Raw genomic sequence first — 27,441 nt, 5'->3', positions numbered from 1 at the left:
CCAAACACTATTCAGGATATCTCACCCTCTGGAGAAACAGCAAAACAAACTGGGCTTTCCCTTTAACTCCCAGCTCTCTCATTGCCATCTCAGCTCTTCGTTCTGCCTCCCAGCAAAACATCACTAAGTAATGGGATGCGCTCTTCATCTCCACTTCCTCTCAGTCCGTTTCCCCTTGAGCACACCCTGTCAGGCTTTCTCCTCTACCACTCCTCCGAAATTACTCCTGAAAGTCACCAACTACATCCCTATTGTTGAAACTGTTTGTTCCACGGCAGGCTAGCAGCTTCCACGCAGACAACCACACCCCCCCCCCTTTTGAAAAGCACCCTGTGGTTCCTGTGGCTCATGTGCTTCTGTTTGGCCCGCTACCCTGCTGACTGCTCCCGCTCTGTGTCCTCTGTTGACCGCCCACCCCGCCCACCCCTTCTGTTGGACAGTTAGGTATCGGAGTGTCTTAGAATTAAGTCCTGAAGCGCTTCTCTACTCCATTCTTCCCTCATTGATCTCCTTGGTACTGTTAGCAAAATTCTGTATGCTGGAGACTCCCCAACCTCCACCTCCGCCCAGCATGCTAACCGCTTACTGGACCTCCTTGTTTGGATGTCTCACAGGAATCGCTAAGTTAATGTAAAATCTTTCTTTCTGCACCATCACCCACCCCCTCCAAAAAGAACTAGTGCTTCTTCTCTGGCTTTCACTCTGTCTCTCCCTGAATATAATTGCCATCCATGCGGCTAGTCCAGAGAGAAGCACAATCATCACCCTTGATTTTCTCTGTTCCTTTTTCCACACCCAACCCATCAGATGCCTATGCCCATTCCAACCCATCCGATGCCTATGCCCATTCCAACCCATCCGATGCCTATGCCCATTCCAACCCATCAGATGCCTATGCCCATTCCAACCCATCAGATGCCTATGCCCATTCCAGCTTCAACACTGAGCTAGATTCCACCCACTCCTTCCCATGCCCTGTGCTGCCCTTCCCAGGCCATGTCCGCCTCAGGTCCCACTTGGACACTGCAATGGTGTAACCAGTCATATGGCTTTCACTCACCTCCGTGCAAAATTTCCTACCTAGGAGCCACCGTTCTAACTTAAATATAAGGGTGCATTTCTCTTCCAAAAAAATCTTCCAATGGCTTTAAACTTCTATTAGGAAATAAAAGATATCAAACTCCCTTCTATGTTCTCAAAGACTCCCTCCTGCATCACTTTGCCCACTGAGCTCCCTCGCACTAGCCTCAAGCCAGTGTACTTGCACTTCCCTGGGCCAGGAGGACTCTTCCTGTGGGTCTAGGAGAGGCATACGCTCCTGTCTTTTATGTCTCGGATCAGAGAAGCTCCTTTGAGTCTTAATCGGAAGGAGCAGTTCATTCGACCTCCGTCGGTCTTTACCACATAGCAATTTTCCCATTCTTCACTGCCTTTACCATTAGCTGATATTACCTTTTAAATTATTTGTATACTTGATTATTACCTGCCTCTGTTTATTAGACCATGAGCCCTATGACAGTAGTAATGATCTGCCTGTTCTATTCATCACGATATTCCCAACAATTTTAAAAATACCTGGTATGTAGTCTCATTTAAAGCACATCGATGTAGAAAATGGATGAATAAATTACTTAGTGTCTAACTTTGTCTGACTTAATGTCTATATACCAAGCAACCCAAGGATGCCAAAGGTCCAGAGCTCAACTCTGCCCACCCAAGTATTTCAAAACCTACCCCTTCATCTCTCTCCATCAAAACTCCCACTCATGACTAGAGGGACACCTCCTCCATTTGACAATTTAACTGGACAAGCAGTTAAATGTAGGCTTCTGTTTCCTCAACAGTAAAATGAGATAATACATACTTTGAAATAGGATTATGAAGGTTAATGAGGGAAGTTCATAATGCGACCAGGCCTGGCATACATTAGGCTCTCGACCAATGGCAGTTTCTCTCTTCTCCCACAGTGGAGAGGATTTCAGCTTGCCATTCGGAAAGGGGGCTGCAGAAAACAGCTTTAATTAAGCAAATTGACACCGAGGTGTGAATCACTCTCAGCCCTTTAGCCCTCCCAGAGGAAGCAGATTAACCTAAATGCATCACTAATTGGTAGAATTTCTGTTAGTTTAACAGAGTGGAGAGCAAGTTCAGGCAAGAAGGAAACAGGCCTTTGGCTGTGATGGGGGCCAGTGGGAGCCCAGTGCCTGCAGGCTGTGGGGTCACTCCCTGGGGGTCACCTCCCTGTTCTATCTCCTTGTGTTGTTTAGGTCATCTTCCCCTCTTCGTCCCTTTCTGAACCCACTACCGCACTTGGGTTCCTTGTTGTTTCTTGATTTTTGAGGGTTTTTTTAATGCTCTCTCAGGAGAGCAGACGCCAAAAATATCCAGGCGCAGAGATATGGCTGCCGTGTGTAGCAGCTCATTCAGCACTAGCCCATCTCTGGGATCAGGGCGTGTGGATCCAGTGTCCTGAGAGGTAATTAGATGCACAGGTGCACGTTCCCGTGGGCTCGCGCAGACTTAGATATGCCTGCGTGTCAGTCACACAGGCAGCCAACCATCGAGAGTTTCAATGTACAAGATATTTCCGGCCTGGAAACTGAAAAAATGCATTTGAAAGAGCAAGTTTTTGATGGCAATTGTCATTAACAACTTGATTGTCAAGCACATTTCACAGAGCATTTCATGCCAGGAAGGGTTTTTTATCTTCCCGACTTTCCGTCTGGCAGGCTGACTGCCACGGTGACAAGTGCCTTTGAAGGCAGGTAGTGACAGAGTCCCAGTGAATGGCCACCGCAAAGAGAAGATGCAGAATGGGGAAGCAAAGGGGAGCTGTGTCTTTACAGACATGATCAAGGCCCCCAGCCACGTGATCTGACCTTCCCCCTTGCTCTTGATCCAAGATGTCGCCACAGAGCTGAAGAGCCTGGATAGAAAGCACGGACAGAGCGCTTCCAAATGATCTCGGTCCTTTTCATTACCAGTTGCCCACTCGCCTGAGAAGAAGACAATTTTTTAACTTAAGCTCTTACCGCATTTTCCCACAGAAATTCTCTCATTCAGTCCTGATCTTTCCCAGCCTTGACAATAGATAAGAGGGTCTGCATCATAGGAAGGGTGGCAGTTGTTGACTCTTCTCTAATAAGAGGTGGGGTGGGGCGGGATTTCCTCCTAGGAAAATCCTCAGAGAGAATGTATCTGAAAAATTTCAGGGACTGTAAGTAGCCTGTACCAGGATTACCACTTTTCAAGCCAGAGTTTGTAGGATGAAATGTAGGTAAAAAGACAGAAGAATTAAGAAAAGAAAAGGAGGAATAAGCCAGTAAATCTCCAAATATTGGCCCATTCAACATCGGCTTCTTTTTTTAACACTTAATGTAAGATAACGTAATTTAAGATAAAATAAGATTTAGAATGAGATAAAACTTATCTTTTCCCACTTTTATTTCCATTTTAGAAGATAAAATTTTTTTAAAAAAAATTTGTTGATATGAGAATGAAATGGGGAGAGAGAGACTGATTTGTTGGTCCACTTATTTATGCTTCCATTGATTGATTCTGACCAGAAATCAAACTGGCAACCTTGGCATATCGGGACAATGCTCTAACTCATTGATTCTCAATCTTCTGGCCCTTTAAATACAGTTCCTCATGTTGTGACCCAACCATAAATTATTTTCGTTGCTACTTCATAACTGTAATGTTGCTACTGTTATGAATCGTAATGTAAAAATCTGATATGCAGGATGGTCTTAGGCGACCCCTGTGAAAGGGTCATTCGACCGCCAAAGGGGTCGCAACCCACAGGTTGAGAACCACTGCCTAACCATTGCCAGGGCTAAAAATAGTTTTTCTTGTTAATCTTCACCCAAGGATATTTTTTCCATTGATTTTTAGAGAGAGTGGAAGGGAGGGTGGGATGGGCAGAAAGAGCGAGAAACATCAATGTGAGAGAGTCACTTCGATTGGTTCCATCTCCCACGTGCCCCAAACAAGACAGGGATTGATCCTGCAACCCAGGGACATGCTCTTTCCTGGGAATCAAACCCACAACCCTTTGGTGCCCAGGTCAACACTCTAACCACTGAGAAACACTTTCCAGGACCAAAATTACTTTTTAAAGTCTCATGACCCATCAAGAGAATGAATTGACAAACCACGGGTTTGCGGGGGGAGGGGGGGGCATTTTCAAAAAACATACCTTATAAAAGATTACTACCCAAAATATAGACACAGCTCTTAAAACTCAACAATAAAAATGAACAACCCAACTTAAAAACTGGCAAAAGATGAGACATTTCAATGAGTATGGCATACAGATGGCAAATAAAAATATGGAGAAATATTCAACCATAATCCTTATTAGCGATGCAGTTGCAATAAAGACAACTCAATACCACTAAACACCTATTACAATGGCTAAAATCCAGAACACTGCCAACACCAAATTCTGATGAGGATATGGAGCAATAAGAACTTTTATTCTTATTCATTGCTGGAGAGAATGCAAAATGATACAGCCATTCTGAAAGACAGTTTGGCAGTCTCTTACAAAACCAAACTTACTCTTATTATAAGATCTAGTTATCTCACCCTTTGGTATTTACCCAAATGAGTTGATAAATTATGTCCACACAAAAACCAGCACATAAATGTCTGTAGCAGCTTTATTCATAATCGCCAAAGCTTGGAAGCAATCAAATGTTCTTCAATAGGTGAATGGATAGATAAACTGGTATATCCATAAGAATGAAATATTATTCAGTGAAAATAGAAATGAGCTATCAAGCCTCATCTGAAAAGGTTACATGCTGTGCAATTTCAACTATAAGATGTTCTGGAAAAGGCATAACTATGGAGACAGTAAAACAACCAGTGGTTGGCAGGGGTGGGAGGGGGGCAGAAATAAATTGGCAGAACATAGGGGATTCTTAGGGCAGCAAAACTATTCTATAGGATACATAACAGTGGGTACATGTCATTATACATTGGTGAGAACCCATAGAATAAAGTGAACCCTAATGTAAACTCTGGACTTTGGTTAATGATGATGCATCATTGATGGTTTATCGATTCTAACATATGCACTGCACTAATGCAGAGTGTTAAAGGCCAAGAATGGTGGGAGCGGATGTATGGGAACTCTGTACTCCCGCCTTACTTTTTCTCTGTGAGCCCAAAACTGCTCTAAAATTAAATCGAATAAATAAAAACAATAAAAATGTTCCATTAATAAGAAAATAAAAATATCCTATTGTTTATTAATAGAAAGAAAAAGTGGCCTGGACAGTGTGGCTCAGTGGTTGAGCATTAACCCATGAACCAGGAGGTCACTGTTCAATTCCCAGTCAGGACACATGCCCAGGTTGCAGGCTTGATCCCCAGGAGGGGCTGTGCAGGAGGCAACCAATCAATCTCTTTCATTGATGTTTCTATCTCTCTAAACCTCTCCCTTCCTCTCTCTCTAAATTCAATAAAAAACATGTTTAATAGAAACAGTGATTTTTTTTACTATCACTTACTTTTTTTTTCTTCATATCTTATACAAATAGTAAAGTTTTGGACCTAAAATTTTGTCTAGAAAAATTCTGTTTTGCTCCACAAAAAAAAAAGCTAGTAGTCACTTTGAAGTTATCTAGAAGATCTGGTTATTTGTTATTTAGAAATGACAGGCTGCTCAGTGAATTTCCTAAAAAATCGCTAAGAAGACAGGCAGCACTGGGCAGAGAACTGATTTCAGGGGCCTACTGTGTGCTGGGCCACCAAGCCAAATACCGGACAGAGTAGGTGGCCTTGTTTCCATAAAGCAACCCTATGAAGAGTGCCCTTCCTTTAAAGAGAGGGACATAGGCATAGGGAGTGTAAATAGAAGTGCCAACAACATAGTGAGAAATTGGGAAAACTGGCATTAAAAACACAGATTATCCAACTACAAAACTCGGCCTACTTTCATCAGAAGCTTTTAGGGAGGGTATTATTTGTTCCAGTATTAGAAGAATCAGGTCAAACGATACCTGTTCCTGCTAGCCTAAGCAGTAGCCCCCAGTGATGGTGATCCTGAGCCAATTCATATGCACATTGGATCTTAAATTCACAACAGCTTATCATGCGCTAAGTGCATCCTATGGATTAGCTCATTTAATCCTCACTGCAACCCTCTGAGACAGATGCTACTATCTTTATTTGACAGGTTAGGAAACTGAAACAAAGAGAGAGTAACTTAAACATTTTCTAGTAAAGGTTAGAAAAAAATGCACTTAACGTCCAAGGACACAGGGCGGACACGGAGCCAATGAGAGTTGTTATCATGAATAAATGAGAGAGTAACGATTACTGAGTCAGTCAGTAAGCCAGTGGTGGAAAAGCAGGATAGGACCAGGAAATGCACACGACTGGGAACTTTCATACGAACAGCTGCCCTGTGCAGAGAGTACTTGAGAAAGGCCTCCTGGACTCATCTGCTAAGGAGAAGCAAAGAGCAGAGATCTAAAGACCAGGCCTCTCCACCTGCTGTCAGCGCTGGCCAGCCTCAACTCAGCCTGGCAGCCTCCTTCCGGTCTGCCTGCTGACAGTAGAGGTCACACCTGTATTTTCCTCCTGTCTCTCTCATGAGCGGGCTATTCTCAGTATTTTGGCTCACTGTCTGTTTACACCTGCTAATATTAACTATATATTGATAATATGCCTTTTTAAATGAGGTTCCTATACCATAATTTGTAATATGTTTTTATTGATTTCAGGGAGAGGGAGAGAGAAATAGAAACATCAATGATGAGAATCATTGATCAGCTGCCTCTTGCATGGCCCCCAGTGGGGATCTGACCAGGAATCTTACCGTGATATCCTGGTTCATGGGTTGATGCTCAGCCACTGAGCAACACCGGCTGGCTGATATGCTTTTTAATATTAACTCTCATATTAACTGTGTATTTTAGTCCAGGCAATATAAGCAGAGAAATGAAACATCCTCCATTAACGTTCACAGCAGCTCAGTGAGTCTGGGTACCAGGATGGCTATGGCCTCTGGTTTGCAGTAGTGGAGTGGAATCTGTATGGAATCACATTTTTCCCGGATCTGTGTTATTTTCATACACACATGCTGCATTTATGCTGAAGCATGTATGGCTCCTCTTCTCTGTTCATCAATTTAGCTGGTGCAACGTTTCTCATTAATTGTCCATAAGGTTACTGCACATCTGGTGTTCCCTCCAATTACCATAGAGATCAGAGCTGAACTATGGAAACCTCTCTGCACGTTCAGACATCCCCAAATGGTTAAGGATGTGGTTTGTAATTTCATCTGATCATATTCATAAATCTGTGTTGGACTCTATGAAATGAAGTCACGCCTCCCTTGCCAGGTAAGACTGGGACCAGAACAGCCTGTGAAACACGGAATAGTTGCCTTGACTTGATTGAGCAGCTCACAGCTCCGGCCTTTCCCTGCACTTGCGCACCTGATCCTGCAGTGTTGGTTCACTAGGGTCCCCTCTGCAACTCCAATCTTATCATCAACCCCTTTATTTGGGTCCTTCCCTCAAAAACGATCAGAATCCCATGTCCTACTGCCAACGACAGACATCACCAGGAGTCGCTGGCTCATGGAATGGGCCCAGAGGGATTTCTAAGAAGGTTTATATATGAGATCTTTCTCTAGTGAATCCTGCCTCTCTACTTTTGGCCTTACGTTGAACACATGTCTTACCTTTCTCAGGACAAGAAACCTACAGGGGTGCTATCTGTAAAAAAAAAAAAAAAAAAAAAAAAAAAAAAAAAAGAAAAAAAAAAAAAGGAAATGTGTTTTAATGTAAAACTACAAGGGAATGCATTTCTTTACACCCAGCAATCTTGATATTCAGCAGGATTGGTGAAAGAAAGTGCAGAGGAAGCATAACTAAATCCAATAGTTTTGATGCAATGGGATATATTTAGCATGTGTCTGTGTGCTGCAAGGTCTCTTTAAGTTCAGAATCAAGTTTTTTTCCCACCTGCAATTTCTTTTTCATCACTGAGCCACAGTCGCAGACTCAGATAATGAAGGCTTAATTTTGCTCACTGACTCATGTTTCCCGGTATCATAAACCTGTCTCACTACATGGGCATGAAAGCAATTGGGCAAATCACAGCAATTACACTTGTTATTAAAAAAAAATCCTCACCAAATACAAGAGGGCATTTTAAAAATCATAAGGTTAATATACCTCACTATCACCCCATGAACACGGGTCCAAACTCCAAAAACAACAAATGGGTGTTTAAATGTTCATTTAGCAGACAATGGAAAGCAGGGATTCGGCCGCCCTGGAAGGAACCGGATAGAGTGATTTTTCAGTCAAAGGAAGTAATCTCTATGCGCAAGCCCACAGGTGAGGAGGCACGCTCCATCAGCCGATGAGAACTGCTATTTTCAGCCACATTAATGCAGCTGTGTCAGTGTGTAGGTGAATCAGTCCTGCTTCATCAGACACATCAACAGCCAGAATCGGAACTGCCATCTTCCCTCTACTTAGACATATTTGCTTAATTGCCGTCTTTAAATAGACGCCGCTCCTCCTGCCTCTCCCAACCATCCATCATCACTGGTAATAGGGCCCGGATGACCACTGCAGTCATTTTCTCTTGACCCTCTCCTCCGATGCCCCCTCCTGCCCAGGCAGCACCCCCACGCAGCTGCTCCCTCTCTGCCTTCCTCCCTTGGAGTTTTAAACACTTCAAAGTGAGGCTGTCAAATCCGTGTGGGCACGGGAGCCCTGGGCAAACCTGGTGGCCATGAAAACCTTTATTGCCATTTGAAGGTGTGTGGTTTTTGTTCTCTTCTACAAAAGATGGGCATTAAGTAGCAGTCATTTGTCTTCCCAAGTGCTCCTCCTGTCTGCCCCCTTCATTTTCCTTTCTCACGCCTGCCACCTGTCCACCTCCAGTACCCTCTTACTGCGGTTGGAGAAATAAGCAGGCTTCGGGTCCTGCCCACACTGCTTACCTCTGCTGTGCGACCTCCCAGCATGGCAGCTCTGGATCAGAGAGGACCAGGGATCGGGTGGTTCTGCCGAACCCCAGCCTTCTGCAAGGCTTTCTAAGAGTCCCCAGTCACATGGCCCAACTCTACAACCCTCACCTCGTCCAAAGGCAATTAAGCCTCACTTGAATGTTCATTCCTAACGTCTTTTTTTTTTTTTGCTTGTAATAAAATACATATAGGTGATGCTTAAAGTTCAAGAATGAAGATTCCAAAATAAAAGAAGGGAAGATCAAACGCACATTCTTTAAAACTAGAAGCCTGAACTTCAAACCATAGCTGAAAGAGACACAGCCTATGTTAAAGTTTAATGTAGGATTTCTTGTTAAATTCTTTATCCCAGACAAAGGATACTCTCCTTTTATGGACAACTATTCAGCCCACATAGACCATGGACAGGCTCAGATAATATTCGGTGGCCTCCCAAAATGGTGTGCAAATTAGACTCACATACAGAAAGCCATCCCCCCCACCCCCCCACCCCCCCGCAACACAAAACCATACGTATGTATATCAGCATTAAGGGTCATCAAAGGAATAAGTTATTTTTTAAAATCTTAAACAAAAACCTGAAAAATCAGTGAGATTCATACCCATTCTTATCATGTATGGTTTTAACAATTTGTAGTGAGCAGAGCTTTTCAAATATTTGAAGGCTGCCTTGTAAGAGTATTTAGAATGAACTATACTTCCTGGAAGGTAGATCTAATCGAAAAAGAAATAAAGTATGTAAAGGAAAAACTGCCTGTTTATCCTGGCACAATCAACAATTTAGAACAACAACAACAGAGTGGATAACTCGTGACTGATTGGTGCTCTGCTTCCAGAGAATTTTTTGAGTAAATCTTCTGAGATTTAATCAATGGTTCATTTACATTTCTACATCATCAAGTCCCAGGTCTAGCTCCCTCTTCTGAGTTGTCTGATATTGGGTTACATTCCACTCCATAAGGAATAGGCCTTCTTCTTAAATAGGCAAAGAAAGAGAAGAATATAATCAAAGTCACGGGAGATCATGTTGGGAATTCAACTTTAAACTTTTCCTTCCTGGGAAGACACGTGGAGAAAAACAAAACAAAACAAAACCCCTGCCAAGTCCAATCTGAACTCTAAATGAACTCTAAGTTCAATTTGAAAGCTCACCATGACTTTTTGGATTTGTTTCCTAAGGCTGCTGCAAGCAAGTACCATAAACCAAGGGGCAGGGGGGCGGGGAGGGGGCGTGGGAGGGGGTATCCATGGAGAGGAGGGTCCTTCCTCGCCTCTCCCAACTTCTGGTGGCCCCAGGCATCCTTTGGCTTGTGGCAGTAGACTGCCAATTTCTTCACCTTCACAGAGCTGTCTTCCCTCTGTGGTGGCATCTTCGCATGTTGCTCCCTTTCTGTGCGACGGTGCTCACATTTCTCTTCTTATACAGGCATACATCATTTTGGATTAGCATGCACCCTAGTGCCCTCATGTAACTTGATTACTTCTGCAAAGACCCTATTTCCAAATGAAGTCACATTCACAGTCAACAGTTTCAGGACTTCAACATGTTTGCAGCTGGAGGGGACTGGGAGGGTAAATTCAACCTGTAATGCGTTATTTGTTTGAAATTTTACCAGTGCAAAGGCGTTCATATTAAAAAGAAAATTTGGGGTTTGAAATGGTCTGCTGGGATGTTTGTATTATTAGAGGTCAATGTTGCATTTTAGGCAGAGTCCCCTAGGGTGGCAGCCCTTGGACAAGGGGTAACCAGGGGGCACCACCTTTACAGAGCCAGGGGCTCCACGCTGCGAGGCCATACAATCAATTTCACCAGCTCTACCAAAGGTGCTTGGGCTGTGAAGAATTGATTCATGCCCTGCTACCTGACAGAGGACTGATTTATCTACCTGCATGATTGTATACTGGTCACCGTTCCTAGCAGGAGAGGTAAGGAGTTCACTGGCACTGCCCATGCTCTTCTCCTGGGCAAATCCATCTGGGAGAAGTGTGGGATTGATACAAAAGGAGGTGGAAATGTCCTTAAAGAATACAATTGAGTGATTAAGACTCATGAGTTGCCGTTCTCCATTTCAAGGGTGCTCTAACTGAATAGCTAAGGAGTTGAGTACCGTGTACAGGAGATGTGCTTAATAACGCCTACTAAATGATCAGATCAATGGAGTGAGACCCACGATTTAAAACCAGGGTCTATTTCTCTCTGAACAGTACCAGGGACTTGGTGGCAGCTTTCTATTCTGAGTTTACTTTTTCTAGATTCCAGGCATCACTTTCTGTTCCCAAGATAGCTGGATATTTATATATCTATCTACTAGAGGCCTGATGCACGAAATTCATGGAAGAGTAGGCCTTCCTTCCCCCGGCTGCCAGCACCAGCTTCCCTCTGGCACCTTGGACCTGGGCATCCCTCGCAGCCCCAGCTTCATCTGGAAGGTGGTCTGGAATGATGTCGGTCTAATTAGCATATTACACTTTTGTTATTATAGATGTCCCCTGAGAGATTAGAAACCCTTCTCCTGTAAGATCTCCATGTGTTATACTCATTGTCAATCCCAGGCCCTAGAAGAGATCAGACACACAGAAAACATCTTTTGCAGTTTTGCCATTGATGGCCAGTTACAACTCAAATGTAATGTGTCAAGACTCGAGTGAATTATTGTCCCACTTATACTTCTTTCTCTGCATTCACTCTCTTAGATGGGAATACCATTTATAGACTAAAACACCCACCCTAGCCCTGGCCGGTTTGGCTCAGTGGATAGAGTGGTGGCCTGCTGACGAAAGGGTCCCAGGTTCGATTCCTGTCAAGGGTACATGCCCAGGTTGCAGGCTTGATTCCCAGTAAAGGGCATGCAGGAGGCAGCCGGTCAATTATTCTCTCTCATCATTGATGTTTCTAGCTCTCTCTTCCTCTCTGAAATCAATAAAAATATATATTTAAAACTAATAATAAAATAAAACACCCACCCTAAAAAATCCAAACTCTAGTGTTTAAATGAGATGGGCTTTGACATGCACTGGCTACATACTGTGGACTCTGAGAAAGAGGATCCTGGTGACTAGCTGGACTCAAATTAAAAACAAAAAACACAAACAAAAACAAAAACAAAGCCTAGCAGCCATTTCTACAAATTCTCTCAGGGAGAAGTCTGCATTGACCTGCCTGCCTGCACCGTTGCTGCCATGTCAGCCGGCCCTTATAAAGGAGTTCCTATTTCAACCAATAGAACTAGGCTTTCTTTCCCCATCCAATCAGAGCGGCACAGCTATATCCCCCCCACCTTCAGCTTCTTTACCAACCAATCAGAGTGGCTTCATTCTAATTAGAACAGTGCCTTTTGGATTGCTCAAACTGCCAGAATTTGGAGTCCTCATTTGCATGAGGACAGACCAATCAGGGACCAGGGCCAGGGACTTCTGTCTATGTAAGTTAGCTCCCCTCTGGCTCTAGAAGTGCACTTTCCCTGTCCAGGGAAGACTGTGTTTTTCTGTTTGGAGCTGAACCACCAAAGAAGTCTCCCAGGCACAGAGTGGAGCAGAGCAGCACGGAGCTAAGCAGACGAGCATGAAGCAGAGCAGAGCTGGCTAGCCGAGAGGGGCCTGGCTCCAGGGCCATCTCCCCCCAGGGCCGCCTCATCGTGCTGTTTTCACAGCCGTGCTGTATCATAATTAAGATGTTATACACTAAAAAAAAAAAAAGTTTCCTTCTTCAACACACCCCAAATTGGGGATTCCTGTTGGCATTGAGTTGGTGCCAACAATCACTGGCTGACAACACAAATGCCCATCCTTCTGTTCCATGGTCTCTGCCCTGTTTGGTGGGAAGGTGGAAGGTCAGAGGAATTCATTCTCTACAATTCGGTCTTAACATGACCACATAGAAGTCTATATGCTGGCTCACCACCCACCGTGGTGAGGTATCTATTTCAAAATACAAAATTAAGCAATGAGTACACTCACTGCCTACGTTTTATTAATAGGGAACTTAGGCAGACATCTCTAAAAGGCTTAACTCCATGGTGTCTAATCCACAGATAAATATTATGTTGGCCTTTCCCAAATAATGAAAATTACACAAAGGAAGACACTGTACAAAATGTCATAGTGTTAGAAGAATTAATAACGATCAGCATCATCTATTAGGCTAGATTGAGTGTTCTGCCAAGAATCATTTGTGCAGTGTGCGCAAGCTTTAATAGCACCTGTGACTTCTGTCCCCTTAGGATTCTCTGAGAAATAACATATCCGTTTCAAGACTCCTAAGTTCAAGATGTATATGATGTATTCATATGAGATTTTAATGGCGGTAATTATGATATTATAACTTCTGGGGCAACCCCGGGTGTTATTTCATCTGTTTGAGGATAAATTTCACCTCATTGGATTATGACAGTTCAAATCAAGAGTTTTATGAAGATTACACTAGCATGAGTCCTCTGTGCATTTTGTGGCCGCCCATATATTATCTGCTAATATTTGTTCTGTAGTAATACAGACATCAAAAGACAACCAGTGAGAGCTGGAAGCAAGAACGTGCATGACACGACTGAATGAGACCTGCGCTTTATGTAAGTCCTAGCAGGGAAATCAATGAAAAAGGAAAAATGTAGACCATTTTAAAGAGCAGAGTGTCGCATATGGGTGGGGATTAGGAGGTGAGGAAGCATTGCGGTAACAGAAGGCAGAACTAGGTAACTTAATTCATCTGATGACAACATCTGTGGACCAGTCATCATACATACAAGCAAAAGGAGCCATAAGACAATAAAGGTAATGGTTTTGGCAGAAGACTTGGTGAGCTGGGGAAACAGAAATGAATGCCCTCAGGGTATTAATAGTTAAGAGGAGCAGACAGTTAATAAACAAACAAAATACATGATTATTTTATTTATTTATTTAAAAGATATTTTATTGATTTTTTTTTTTAGAGAGACAGGAAGGGAGAGGAGGAAGAAGGGAGGGAGGGAGAGAGAGAGAGAGAGAGAGAGAGACATTGCTGTGAGAGAGAAACATTGATCAGTTGCCTCCCACACCCACTCAGACCAGGGATTGAACTTGCCACCTGGGTATGTGCCCTGACCTGGAATCAAATTGATGACCTTTCTGTGTGCAGGATGACGCTCAACCAGTGGAGCCACACCAGCCAGGGCATTCATGATTATTTTAAACAGTGATAAATTCTATGAAAAAGAAAAACTATTGGGATAGAGCAGTGGTTGGCAAACCACGGCTCACAAGCCACATGCGGCTCTTTGGCCCCTTGAGTGTGGCTCTTCCACAAAATACCATGTGTGGGCGCGCGTACAGTGCGATTGAAACTTCGTGGCCCATGCACAGAAGTCGGTGTTTTGTGGAAGAGCCACATTCAAGGGGCCAAAGAGCCGCCTGTGGCTCACAAGCCGCAGTTAGCCGACCACTGGGCGGAAAGGGGACAGGGGTGGTGGGGACTCCTAAATTGCAGAAGGTAGTTAAGGCAAACAGCTCTAAAAGAAGATTTATCGTGTTGACAGTTGTCCTGCGTAAATGGCACAGATCCTGCTTGCCCGTACTATACAGTATCATGGAAGAACCACCTGTGTCATGGCAATGCTGGAGACAGAGCCACTGTTGTGATAATGGACCCAAAAGTGCATTCTCTAAGACTCTTGGAGTTATTCTTAGCATCATTTTAAATTTCTGATTGCACATAACACAATCACAGCCTGCTCTGTTCAATTTACTTTCAGACAGCAGACTTCCCAATGCTTATTTTTGTGTTCTGCAAGGGCTGCATGAACGCATCCCCCCTCCAAAGCTCCAGGCGCCATAGAAGTCCACAGAGCAGGCGAGGAGGAGTTCAGAGACGGGGGCCATGAGCTGCAGGAGCTCCCTGGATGGGCCTGAGGAGGCTGCACACCTGTCAAGAGTGGCTGAAGAGCTGACTCAGCGCCGGGACTGAGCCATCAGCTCTCAGCGTCCTCCGAGAAGGGGAAGACGTCTGCTCAAGCACACTGTTGCTCATTTGTGGCAGGAAGAGGACTCTTCAGGATTTATTCAAAGTCATTACCAACCACACACCAGCGGAGGAAGATGTGGCTGAGAGACTTTCCTGCAACACACTATTCCGTGAACAGGAAAAGTGGTCTCTGGGGGAAACAGAGGGCAGGGGCTGCTTAGCCTCCCAAACACCACATTTTCCCCCAGAGGAAATTCACGCAGACGCCCACCGGCATTGTCCACGGGGAAGGCATTTTCATCAACTTCATGGCCTTGGAAAAGCTGTTTGTCTTGTCAAAAAAAAAAAATATAGAGACCTTGCAAAATTATGATTAGAATCTTTGAATGGCCTTGGAAATCAGGTGGGACTCAGGACTGTGCCCTACTCACTGTCTGCATGACATTTCATCTCAGCAGCAGATCATAGGACAGAGACCACAGAGGGATGCCACACACTAGGAACTGGGAAGCTGGAACCTGGGGCTCTCCATGCTGAGCCCAGGACCCAGTGACACAGTCCTGACTCCGCCCTGAGACACCCTGCTTGGCCCTCCCATATACTATGTCCTTGGCTGCAGTGGCTGTGCTCCCTAATTTCCCAGCATGCCCGAATGAGAGTTGCTAGAGCACTATCATAAGTTTGTGCAGGTTGATAATTAATTGCTTCTTGCCACCATTGTATATTATTATTCCATGTGAAATTAGCGCAAGGCAGTTGTCTCCTGGGCTGACCCACTACGCTGCTTTTGATGACACTGATTATTTCATCTGAAATCCTTCCTCCACCAAGCATCCCTCCTCCCTCTCGCCCTCTGAATAAAATATGGATCAGATGCTACACAATGACTATTCTTGGGAGCAACAGATGCAAATATGCTTGCTTTTTCAATTATTCGGCAACCGATCCAATGGTTCCAAGACAGAAGCTAATTAAAATCTAATTGAAATAAAATCATTTCCAATTCGGTTTCCCCTCATCAACTGCCTGAGTAGAGGGATTCTTGCTTTGTGGACAAATCCTTTTCCATCCTATTACTTCCTCCTGCTGGGTAAATAGCCACCTGGGCTTTGATCACAGGGCACCTCGGCTGATGAGAGGAGGCCCAGGCAGGGGAGAGAAAGCACCTAAGAAGGAAGGGAGATGGTTACCATGAAGACAGTCAGCTCAAAGAGGAATGAGGATGGGGAAGGAAAGGGAAAGGAAGATGGTGCTCAGAGCACTAACCGGCTAATTCAGGAAGGAAAGGGACAGAGGAGGGGAAGTCACAGGGTCTGGAGAGTTAGACAGTATTCAGCTTGCACAGTCGTCACACTAGTCTTGCCTGGGGCCTTGTTCACATACACAAAGCAGTAACTGACATTTAATGATCGAGGCATTTTACCTAAATATTCAGATTTCTGGTCTCCCTTGAAATATTGAAAAATCCAGCAACTCTGTGTCCTCTTTCCCATGTGGCAACAGGAGACAGGGCCGAGGGGAAAGGTGCATGTCCCCAAATTTCCCAGCTCCCATTGGGCCCCTTCTGCTCATTGTCATTAATGTTGGCACCGAAGGAATCTGAGTTTGAAATGTTGCCAGGGAGTGGAAAGGCCCTCACTGTCCCAAGATACAAATTTGAACTTGGCCTGTCTTACCGATGATGGCAGCCTTTGGAACAAGTGCTTAAATGTCCCTAAATCTCACTTCCCTAGTCTTTAAAAAAGAATGAGATGAAATCATTATATGCAGTGGCACAAAAGTACTAATCTGTTTTTAAAGGCTCAGAAGATTGTAAAATGTATTCACATACTTTATAATTTTATCTTCTTGCCTAATAAACTGTTACATGTCTTTTCGAGAAGGACGGTTGAATGTCTGAAGAACAAGGGACTTGAGAAATCTGATTAGAGAAATGCTGATAAGGGCTGTGAAAGCACCTAACACAGCAGCAGAGAGGAAAGGAGGGGATGGAGGAGGGAAGGATGGATACTCGGCCTGAAAGAAGAGGGCAGGGCCCAGGTGGACGGGGCCTTGTGGTCCACTAGAGACAGCGCCCAGAGGTGTGATCTTAGGCACATCCTCCAACTTCTCCTACTCTCCTACCTCAGCCCCTTAGTCTTTAAAGTGGGGGATGTCATACCTAGTCCATTGGGCTGTTTGAAAATGAGGGAGAAAAATGCCTATAAATTGTCTGTCATAAGAAAGGGCTTCATAAGCATTAGCCATTAAATTCACCATTAACGAATGCTGCATGTAATTATCCAAGACTTCACACTGTGCTAGAACAGGTTTTTTCTTGTTTGTTTGCAAGCCAAAGTGTCCCATTCTTGTCCCTTTTTAAATATAATACGGAAGCTTAGAATTCACTTACCCAGCACCTACCAACCCACTGGCCCTCCCCAATGCACTATGAATTATCCTCTTCCCTAAAGAGAAAGGAAAGGGAGGATTCTGGGACCAGGAGTGTAAAGAAATGTGGAACTCAAAGGATCTGATGAGGGTGGGGCTAAACCATGGTATTAAATCAGAGGTGGACATCAAATTCACCTGCAATAAATAAGTTCTACCATCAAGATTCTGATGCAACAGAACTATTACAGGATTTTTAAAAAATATATATTTTTATTGATTTCAGAGAGAAAGGGAGAGGGAGAGATAGAAACATCAATGATTAAAAAGAATCATTGATTGACTGCCTCCTGCATGCCGCCTACTGGGGATCGAGCCTGCGACCCAGGCGTGTGCCCTTGACTGCAATCAAACCTGGGACCTATCAGTCCACTGGCCAATGCTCTATCCACTGAGCAAAACTGGCTAGGGCTGTTACAGGATATTTTGATATACACCCCAGAAGGGGAACCTCTGTTTAAAATATAGCAGAAATTATTTTCAATGCATGTGTGTGTATGTGTGCATGTAAGACCACGTATATCCTTTGTACTCAGATCCAAGCCATGCAAGACAAAGAAAGAAAGGAACAAAAACAGGTACTCAACTGACATGGTTAAAAACAGAATGAGTAATGACTTCAGAAAAATACTTCCATTTATAAAATCTTTGAGCAGCTGTTTAGATTGTAATGGAATGTCACCTTGTGTCAGAAAAGTCTATCAGGTATGTGAAGGACAAAGGTCTTGCTCTAGATTCTGGTGTCCCTGACCACACTTTCAGGCTTACATTTAGGAAAGATACCTGAGCCCACCTTTAGGTTTTGTGGACTTTGGGTGACAGTTTTAGGAGAATGTATATATGGCAGGATTAAAGGAGGCTGCTCGGGTATCTTAAAACTTAACCTTGTATGAAAATCGAATGCATTACTTAACCAGCTGGCAGAGGTCTCCTGGTGCACACAACTGGCATATAGGAAAGAGCAGTCGTTAACCGATTCATTTCATACATATTTCTCCAGCCTGTGGCAGAAACACTGGCAACCAAATATGCAAGGATCCAGCCTTCAGGAACTTATCATCTACTGATGGACAAAGAAGTAAGAAGACAGACGAATTACAAGCTAGTGTCATAAGCGATGAAAGTTGTCACGGAGACACGCACAGATGCAGTGGGGATGGAGAGAGTGAAAAGGGGAAGTTAGAAAGTGACCCTAGTGGGTGATCCAAGAAAAGAAAGAAGCAATCACTCGAAACAGTCTTGTCAGTGTTGCTGCCAACACAGCTTTGAGGAAAGGGAACAGAGTCCATCTGGGGAGGGTAGAGCGTTGACCCGACCAGAAGCAAGGAGAGAGGACCTTGGAAAAGCCACCATGGGGAGGGGCTAAATTTTTGTTATGGAAATGAGGGGAAGGGCAGTGGCATAATCACCTTCTTAAGTTTTAAGAAGATTCTGCGAAAAAAAATTATTGTCCGTCAAAAAGATGATAGACAAGGCCAATTTTGGAATGTCTGGAATTGATCCAGGGGAGACATGATGATAATCTAGAGTCTATAGTCTGCATCGGGTATTGAAAAATGGTTCCATGAAGAGCCAGGAAGTAAACGTTTTGGGCTTTGCAAGACTGTCTCAGTGCAACTATGAACCTTTGCTGTTGTGCTGTGGCCTTGGTTTTGCACCTGTGGTCTAGCTCCGTGGTTGGCAAACTGCGGCTCGTGAGCCACATGCGGCTCTTTGGCCCCTTGAGTGTGGCTCTTCCTAAGCCTTAGGAGTACCCTAATTAAGTTAATAACAATGTACCTACCTATATAGTTTAACTTTTAAAAAGTTGGCTCTCAAAAGAAATTTCAATTGTTGTACTGTTGATATTTGGCTCTGTTGACTAATGAGTTTGCCGACCACTGGCTAGACCAGTGGGATCATCTCTTCTGAGTGTTCTTACTACATTCCTCACAAACAGGCCTGTAAATCTGATTAATTGCTATGCACATTAAGAGATATAATGAACATATGTGGATAAAAAAATGTTTTTAAAAAGTCCACTATTGTTTTGTAAAGAAATCAAAAAGACTTATACCCATATAGATAGCAAACCTGAGCTCACGGCTGCATGCTCCCCTGCCCCACCCCCCCCCCCACACACACACCCCCTGAATTCCTTTGCTGGAAGGTATAAGACTGGGGCATGCAGAGAGCTTGACAAAGACCATCGCTGAGATACCACTAAGTAGGTCATCATATTTGACTCGAAATCATTACTTGGCCTGATTCCTAGTGGTGTTCTTTTAGTCATCAGCACCTCACACTCATGCTAGATTTATTTGTGTGTGTTTTTCTCTAATAAACACTTCAGTTTCTGCAAGTCCAATAGCCCTTCACTGACACTTACCGTGGGCTTGGGCCACCTCAGTTATTAATAACTGACAAAGGCAAACTCCTTTTAACAACAACTTTAAAAAGGCATATTTAGGGAAAATGTGGAGCAGAGCATCATATTTCAAAGTTAAATAGTCTTTACAAGGTTGTGGAAGCTATGCACAGTGTTGCTGCCCTGACTGGTCTCCTGCCAAGTAGACTTGGGCAGGGATGGCCTTCTATAGCCTCGGGGGCTCTCTTGGCCCCAGGGTAGAGGCATCCAGTGTTGTGCTAATTTGTACATTATTATTAGAATTAAAAACAGCAGAAATGATCTGACCCAGCTCACTTGGAAACGATAGAATACATGGGCCCTATATTCCTTAGATTATAATGAATGTTAGTGTCAGTGGTTTGTAATACTTGTTTTCTTTCCTATATGTACCTTCGTTCTGGGTAAGTATCTCTCTTAATTCCTAGAAGGAGATGGAAGAGTAAAGTGGATAATTCATAATTTAGTCCTCATAACTCTTTTTCCCTATTTTCAGGAATCTCAGAGACCACCAAAAATATGGATTTGGGTCAGGTATTGGGAGTCTGACATGAAACTTTTGAAGGAGAGTCTTTGGAGGATTCGATTTCTTTTCTTTTAGTATTGATTTTTCTCCATTCATTTGTTGATGCTGCTTTTCTTGTTGCTGAGGATTTGTTAGAGCCACATCTGTATGTGATTTCCTACTTATGTTTGTTTTGTACATAAGCGCCAGATGCTTCGACTTTGCCCACCAATCAGTCAAAAAACTCAACAGCCAGGACTATCACTCGGGTAGAATGGTGAGTCCCCCCACCGCTACTAGTGCCAACACAGGTGCACAGACAACAGGTCAGGCTGCCCTACGCACTTGTCTTAGGAAGTAAAATGGTATAAGTGTATAGCACTAAGTCATCGATACTAGTGTCTGTGGGAATCAGAAGGATCAATAAAATTTTCTAAGTTGGCAGTAGGAAATTTTTTAAATGTTTGTAAAGGTTCCTATGTGAGGCTGCCTTTCAACGAAAAACACCCACTCCAGTTCTTCCTCAAGAGCGTGTACTTATTTCTGTAACAAGTTCTGCTGCTGTTTTACAGGTATGATACCACCTTCAAGGAATACCCTCCCTGTCATGAACAGGTTTTATACAATGCTGCAAAGGTGATGGATGATGGTTTCCACTGTGGCATATTATATATTCACACGCCTTTCCGCTCACCTTGCAAAATAGCAAAGTCCCTTAAGACATTCCAAGCAAGCATATCATTCGAGACTCTCTGCTGTGTGTGTGTGTGTGTGTGTGTGTGTGTGTGTGTGTGTATGTGTGTACTTGGCATTTCCCTTGTCCTGAGATCACAGAGTATATTTGTGCTCTGACAGCAGCTTCTCCAACGAGAAGAGGCCAGAGCTGCAAGCATTTCCCCACCGGCCTGTCATTTTTATGAAAACCGGAGGAGAAGGACATTATGACTGGAGCAGAATTGGATGGGGCATTGAGTCCTGTGAGTAGGATACACTAATAACCCCAACACAAGACTCTTCCTGATTCAAGGGAATAAGATATAGTAAATACAATATTGGAATCAACAGAGAGGATCCAAATGCTTGTCCTTGTCAACAATGTGATCAGAACATCACTTACTTTATCTTCCGTTTTCTATAAAATGGTAATAATGATACTTTTTGTGCAGAGTAATTGCGTAAACCAGCGATTTTTAACCAGTGGCCCACAAGAATTTTTAAAACATGTAGTACCTGATTATTTAGTCAGGAGCACTGACATCTTTTCCTTTAGATTATCAAATTAAAGCATGAAAACAGCCAACACGACAATAGCCATCCTGTGTGAATGCCCTTGTCTTGAACCACAAACATATAGATCATATAATAGAATTACAACTTATTGGTAACGTTGCATAATACGGTTGTGTCTGATTGGTACCAGAAATCCTTATATACAAGTATAGGCACCTGCTTTTTTTTAAAAAAGTCATTGAGGAGCAAAGAGGGTGGGCAATTACTATTATTTTTCTTGTAAATCTATCAAAATTATATCTATTTTTGTCACATCAGCAAAAACTATATTTTTGGTGTGTTGCAGAATTTTGGTAGTTTATGTGTGCCATGAGCTGAGAAGGATTGTAAACCAAATTAGATAATGCCAATAATACACTTTTCAATGCCTTCTATAACTATAAGGCAGGACTGCTACTTGGCAAAGTTGGTGAAAGATAATGATAAGCTCCCCTTCTAACCTTGCCTTGTCCTCACACACAATCACAGCATTGAGCAGCTAAAACTGATCCAGGGGATCACAGCTCAATGACAAAAAACACACAATAGAATCGGAATTTCTTGGGCTTTGGTTCTCATCTGCTAAAATAGTTTGCATGTTGCTAAGTTTGCAATGTTCTTTAATCAGCATGTTTTGTCTTTTCATCTCAAGGCATAAGTACTAGTCGCCCCATTTTATAAGCAAGGAAGCTGATGCTGAGACAGGTCAACTAACCTGCTCCATGACACTGCTGGTTATTAGAAGAACGAGATCTAGCACTATCATACAAAGATATCTGCTGTCTATTCAGTTCACCGATATATTGAACATATATCTATTGAGAACCCACTTCTAGGCTAAAGATACACCACCTAGCTGGTTTGGCTCAGTGGATAGAGCATCACCCTGCAGACCAAAGGGTCCCAGGTTAGAATCTGGTCAAGGGCATGTACCTTGGTTGCAGGCTCCTCCCCAGCCCGGGCCCTCATGCAGGAGGCAACCGATCATGTGTTTCGCTCACATTGATGTTTCTCTCCCTCCCTTTCTCTTCCACTCTCTCTTAAAAAAAAAAAAAATCAATGGAAAAATACCCTCGGGTGAGCATTAACAAGAACAAAGAAGATACACCAATGACCAAAACAGGCAATGCTTTTGCCTTAATGAAGCTCATCTTCTAGAGAAGGGCGGTTGACCATAAACAAATAAACATATTGCTATGTAATGCATCCCACATCGGTGAGTGCTGTGGAGAAACACCGAGCAGGGTAAGGGGGATGGAGAGAGTCAGGATGGGATAAGATGCTATGATTCTATACATCAGGGGAGTCTGATGTTAGGAGATGGCTGGTGTGAAGATACCTGAATGAGGTCAGGGATTGAGCCATGCTAGTGTCGTAGGGAAGGGTGTTCTCAGCAGAGGAACCCACAAGTACAAAGCAAATGCACAGCCCTTACGTGGGACCAAGCAGCCTGCTCCAGGACCAGCAAGAAGGGGGGCCGAGGCGGGGGGAAGATAGATCAACTGACCAAACAAGAGGATCATAGGTACAAATGAAGTTGCTCACAGAGTGGGCAGATGCACTGCAGGGCCCCTTGCTGACCTACAATTTTATTCTGAATGAGTCCCTGCTTCATGGGTCTCTAGGGTTACTTTCTGTTGTCACTTGGGCAGGTGAGATGTCAATTCTCCTCCATGTTAGCAACTTCAACCTGAGTATATCAATAATTTCCTTAAATACTTTCTTCTTTAATTTTAAAGTGAGGATGGAGACAAAAAAAATTCCTGTCTCAACTAGGAAGTTCAATCTGAATCGTGTGCCTTTCACCTGTAGTCTAATTGTTAGTTCTCCCTGTTGGTGAAATAATCCTCCGAAGAGGCATCCTAATTCAGACAGAAAGTCAGAAGTCCCGATACAGGAAAACTCCCAGATCCAGCAAGAGTTGCTTCTCATTGGAATGAAAATAAGCCTCTTACTCCAAGAGGTATGATGGCTGTCCTTACCTCATCCCAGTACACCAATCAGGTGCCACTTAACATATTCCCCAGCCATCCTGAGAAATTAGATCAATCCCCCCTTTACCCATTAAAAGGCTTATACACATTTGCAGCATCAAATTAGTGCGGGTAGATTTCTCCAACTGTTAACATGTTAAAATGCTCAGTTGGGTAAGGGAATCAGTTTGGGCCAGATAGGGTGTTGGAAGTTAGACAATTTGTCTATCTTACGATTCTACACTGTGGGGTGAGTGAGTGAGTGTGTGAGTGTGTGTGTGTGTGTGTGTGTGTGTGTGTGTGTGTTTACATTTCAGTTCAGATTTAAAATCACTCATGTGTATAGTTTGTATAAACCAATGCATGATTGGGGCAAGATCTACCCACAGAGTGAGAGGTTATTGTTTGAAGACTCAGAAAAGGCTTGTACGTACTTGTAACTTTGAAACTCGTAAGGAAGCATGTTGTGGTTTTCCTACCTCCTACAGCTCTGTCATCTGACTTTAAACTTATGTGGGAGATGAGTAATTATTCAGGAAATAGACTGTGCATCCCAATAACTGTACTCCAGGTAAAAACACCAGACCTGGCTAGATGCCTCTCCTCCCAAATTCATCAGACAGTTAACAATTCTTCACTTGCTTTTTGTTGTTGTTCTTTGTCTTTCTTTTGTTTTTTTGTTTTTCTTTTAACATTCTTTGTGAACTATAGGCAAGAAATAAAATGCCAAAGAAGAGAATACAGAATACAGGCTATTAACCTATGGTCCATGGGCCCCTCCAAGGGGCCTGTGAGTAGAATTTAGGGAGGTGCATCAACTTCAATGGGGAGGAAGTGTACGTCCTGATTTCCCCTGCACTTTAACTGCAAGGTGGCATAGCCTTTACTTATGAATGATGGGATCCGATCACAGGAGTGTCAGCAGTTCCTGTGGCTTTACCGCGGAGAGAAACCACCGTGTTTTCATATCACACTACACTTGTTGCCAATATCTTGAAACATGTTTTTTCACTCAACACTTCTTCAAAGTTATGTTAGTTGTTGGACGCATGGCTAGACTTTATTTAATGCAATAATCATGAAGCACATGCTCCACCAGCTCCACCACATTTTAAATACTTTAATAACTGCCTGCAAATACATTGGTTTGCTTTGTAATTCTAGGTGTGTGTCAAAGGTTTTCTAGGGCTTAGAAACGCTGAAGACCTGGGGCTGCCTTTCCTAAGAGACCTGGTGGAGTGTCCCACAGACTTCCCCTGCACCCTCTTCCCACACCTGAAAATCTAGGAGAGTTCACTTTGAGTGTGATATTTCCTTTTTAAATTGTTATTATTATTAAAAATCCTCACCCAAGAATATTTTTCCATTGATTTCCAGAGACAGTGGAGGAGAGAGGGAAAGACAGAGAGAAATATCAATGTGAGAGAAACACATAGATTGGTTGCCTCCTGCATGCGCCCTGACGAGGGCCCCAGGCCGGGGAGGAACCTGCAACTGAGGTACATGCCCATGATCAGAATTGAACCCGGGACCCTTCAGTCCGCAGGCTGATGCTCTATTCACTGAGCCAAACAGGCAAGGGCTGAGTCTGACATTTCTTTTATGCACATAATTAACAGCACAGAGGACATTAATTCATAATATAAAAAGAATATGATTTTCAATGAAGTAGTTACTATTCCCAGCACTCTGCTATGCATTTTACTTAAAAATCTCACTCTTAAACGCACACATACACCATAAGAGAGCACTATGTTCCCCATTTGATGGAAGAGGAGCTGCGATTCAGGAAGGTTAAGTACCTAGCCCCAGAACACTTAACTACATTCTTCCTAAGCTGAAGTCGGCTGGATGCTGGGGATGATTTCCATGGGCTATTCTTTCATGGGGTAGAAGGAAGGGAAGGGTGGATGGGGAAGGCTTTCAGATCAGTGCTTGTCTGAGTGTGGACTACAGAACCCGGAGGTCCCTGAGACTTTTTCAGGGGGTCTGTGAGGTCAAAGGCTCTTCTCAAGATAATTCTATGCCATGATGTGCCTTCTCACTATGAGCATGTGAGCAATAGTGGGTAAAATTTTTCGTGCCTCAGCCTGAATCGAAGCAGTGGCCCCGAGTGTATTGGTTGTCACTGCACACTCCAACCCAGACATGCCCTTTTCACTGAAGAATGTCCCTGATGAAGCAGTGAGTGTGAATGATCTGATACATCTTGTTTCTTGACCCTCAACTGTACATATGTTCAATATTCTGTATGACAATATAAAAAGCATAATACAGCATTTCTGCATAAAGCCTTAAACGGTGTCCTCTCTGGCTTCTAACCCCAAAAAATGGCCAGCAGAGAAAAGCAATTGTGTGACCGCTTGAATTGTGAGCTGAACCGGTACGTTTTTTTTTTTAAGACACACTATTTTTCCTTGAATGAACTACAGGCAGACTATGGTTATTCAGAATTGGCATCTCACAGACACTTTCTCCGAGAGGAATGAAGTGTCACTTCAAGGAAAACAATTGGTAGTATTTATTGCCAGTGATATAGTTTGAGCTTTCATGGGGAAAATAAGGAGTTTTGAAAAACTTGAATTTATCACCATGAACTCAACAGCCTCCGATTATTTAAAGACTTTGCAGATGAGATTGGTGGTGTTAGTAATGAATGTTATATTTTAAATTGTATAATGAAATATGTCAATACTTGGAAGATCTGCATAACTCTTTAAACCAATATTTTCCAAATGTCCACTGTGTGATTTTACAAAATTGGGAATGGTAAAATATCCAAGTGCAAGATCGACCAGTGGATGGTACTGAGATAAAATTTACGTTCAAAAAATATCCTTTTTAAGTTTACGATTCAATGCATTTTAAGCATATATGCAGACATATGCAATTATCACAAGAAACTGATTTTAGAACATTTCTGTCACCCCTTTATAAGACCCCCTCTCCATTTACAGTGACTTCCCACACGCACCCCCAGTGCTAAGCAGCCAGTAATCTACTTTCTGATCTATAGAATTGCCTTCTCTGAATATCTCATATAAACAGAATTATAAAGTATGTGTTCTTTTGTGACTCATTTCTTTCACTTATTATAAGGTTTTCAACATTTATTCTTATTGTAGCATGTGTCAGTACTCCATTGTTTTTTTGTATTGCCAAAGATATTCCATTATATGGATACACCACATTTTTTTATCCCTTCACTAGTTAATGGTCAGTTGTGTTGTTACCACTTTGGGACTATTGTGAATAATGCTGTTATCAACATTTTTTATACCTAACTCCATGAGTCATTGTATTTCATAAACCAACTTAAATGCAGGGTAACACAGCACAGAAATGCAAAAGATTCTAAGTAGCAATTTTAATATCTATACTTGGAACTCAAGAAACAGCATTCCAAATCCTCTTCATTTTAGGAGTTAACAATGCTTGACTATGATTAGTTTCCATATTAAATATGTTTTTTTCCTCTCATGGTTGGATTTGAATTCCAACCATGGATTGGATTTTTTCCTCTCATGGTTGACATATGAATATTTACTTTATTTCATTGTATAATTTGCTGAGAACCACAACAGAAAAAAATAAACCAAATAAACCAGCTATAATTATTGTGACTTAAAATGATAGTGATGATGAATAAATGAATGAATGAGGATGATAAAGAAGAATGAAAACTCATCACTTTTAGGGAAAAGCAAACTGAAGAAAGCAAAGGAAGGGAGAAATGCCCAAATGAGGCCCCAAAACAATACGCATACCTTGCATGCTGCGCTGAGTTTCCTCACATGCCCCTCGAGCAAGCATTAAGGACTAAAGGTAACAGACTTTTAGAGCTATGCCTTCTCTAGGGAACACATTAGGTCCCCAGGCCTTAAATGTGGGTGACTGTATTGAAAGAAAACAGTCAAGTTATTTCAATTGCCTGGACTG

At 43.0% G+C, this 27,441-nt stretch overlaps 1 protein-coding gene across 3 annotated transcripts in view; it reads right to left on the bottom strand.

Moving 5' to 3' along the window:
- Nucleotides 1–27,441, bottom strand: part of OPCML (opioid binding protein/cell adhesion molecule like) — an 855,685-nt gene that overhangs the window by 319,643 nt on the left and 508,601 nt on the right. The window lies entirely within an intron of this gene.

The sequence above is a fragment of the Myotis myotis genome, unplaced genomic scaffold (assembly GCF_014108235.1).
Source record: "Myotis myotis isolate mMyoMyo1 unplaced genomic scaffold, mMyoMyo1.p scaffold_m19_p_20, whole genome shotgun sequence".
Lineage (NCBI taxonomy): Eukaryota > Metazoa > Chordata > Mammalia > Chiroptera > Vespertilionidae > Myotis > Myotis myotis.
This window is presented reverse-complemented; position numbering and strand designations above follow the sequence as displayed.